The sequence below is a fragment of the Suncus etruscus genome, chromosome 6, assembly GCF_024139225.1.
Source record: "Suncus etruscus isolate mSunEtr1 chromosome 6, mSunEtr1.pri.cur, whole genome shotgun sequence".
Classification (NCBI taxonomy): Eukaryota; Metazoa; Chordata; class Mammalia; order Eulipotyphla; family Soricidae; genus Suncus; species Suncus etruscus.
In genome coordinates, this window is record NC_064853.1 from 25,905,438 (window position 1) to 25,907,435 (window position 1,998).

The following is a 1,998-nucleotide window of genomic DNA, read 5'->3' on the forward strand; positions in this document are numbered from 1 at the left end:
TCTGAGCGTTGAGTTAGGGGGATCATACATGATTCCTGAGTGCAGAGCCAGGAATTAGTCCTGAGCACCGCCAGATGTGGCCCCAAAACCAAAGAGAAAGGAGAGAGAAACGTGCCCGGCTTGTTGTTTATGTGAACAATCAAACCAAATCTTTTTCAAACTGAGCTGCACTTTTTTATTTTTATTTTTATTTTTTTTGGTATTTGGTTTTAGTGTCACACCCGGCATCGCTCAGGGGTTATTCCTGGCTCTATGCTCAGAAATCGCTCCTAGCCGGCGTAGGGGACCATATGGGATGCCTGGATTCGAACCACTGTCCTTCCGCATGCCAGGCAAACGTCCTACCTCCATGCTCTCTGCCCCCCCTCCCATTTCATTTCTTGCTATGTTGACTATCTGCTGTCATTTTTACTGCCATTCCCTTAACTGTTTTCACTGGCACTGTCCTGGATTTACTGGTATATATGTTGTACATTTCTGGTATCTTCCATACAAAGCTTCTGTAGTGGTGTATCTCTAGAAGCATCTCAAGAAGCCCAGGCCTGGGTGGCAAAGAGCTGGTAAAGCTGGTAAAGCCTTGCATATGGTTAACCAGGACTCAACCCATTAATCCCCTAGAGCTTCTCATAGGAATAAGCCCTGAGCATAGCTGAGTGTGGCCCACAATACTGTCATTTCCACCCACCCATCAAATAAATGAGAATAACAAAATTACCTTTTGGGGGGAATGCCACATACCCTATGCAACTCCTGGTGGGTGCTCAGTGGGCCAGCTGGTGTGCCAGGGGATTGAACAGGAAAAATAAGGTCCCAAGACCTATGGGAGATTTTTGTTTTGTGGGGGGCAATTAATGTTCAAATGTAAGAAAATATATAATGGTTATTGCTTTGATTCTAATGTGACAATAATGAACAGGACCCTGAGGGCCAATATATGTGAAGGAGAGACTTAACTTTCCATCTATTATTAGTGAATGTCTTGAGGAAGTTTCACTGGACCTGAGACATGACTTATCCTTCAAAGATATAGAAAGACATGGGCACATCAAGCACCTTACCTGCTATACTGTCTCTTTAGGCCTTTTCTCACAGCTTTAAAAAGAACTACCTGGGGCCAGAACGGTGGTGGTAAGGTGTCTGCCTTGTGTGTGCTAGCCTAGGACGGACCACGGTTCATTTCCCCCCCCACCCCCCCACCCCCGGTATTCCATATGGTTCCCCCAAGCCAAGAGCGATTTCTGAGCGCATAGCCAGGTGTAACCCCTGAGCAACACCCAGTATAACCCAAATTCCAAAAATAAAAAGCCGGGCAGGAGTGATGGTGCAGCGGTAGGTCATTTGCCTTGCACACACTGATCCTAGAGGGACTTCAGCATAGCCAGGAGCGTGACCCCTGAGTGTCACCGGTGTGACCCAAAAAATAAAAAAATAATAAAAATTACTACAACTGGGGCCAGAAAGATAGCACAGCAGTAAGGCATTTGCCTTGCATGCAAAAGGATGGTGATTCAAATCCTGGCATCCCATACGATCTCCGAGCCTGCCTGGAGCGATTTCTGAGCAGAGCCAGGAGTAACCGGGTGTGACTCAAAACCAAACAAAAAGTTATCTTTTACTAGTTTTTACTACTCAGTCTTTACTGTATTTTTCATTTCTACAAATAAAATTAGTTTAATATTTTTATTATTACTTATTTGGGGGGTGGGCCACACCCAGCAGTGCTCAGGGGTTATTCCTGGCTCCAGGCTCAGAAATTGCCCCTGGCAGGCACGGGGACCATATGGGACACCGGGACTTGAACTAATGACCTCCTGGAAGAAAGGCAAACGCCTTATCTCCATGCTATCTCTCCGGCCCCAGAATTTGGATTTTTTACTCAAGGAAAATGTTTTCTCAGTTAAAATGTAGCAGAGACAAAAGACTGAATTTGCTGAAAGCAAATAATTTTTCAGGGCATTGTCATGTTAACTTAAGAGTTTTTGATTTTTAACAGGAGCT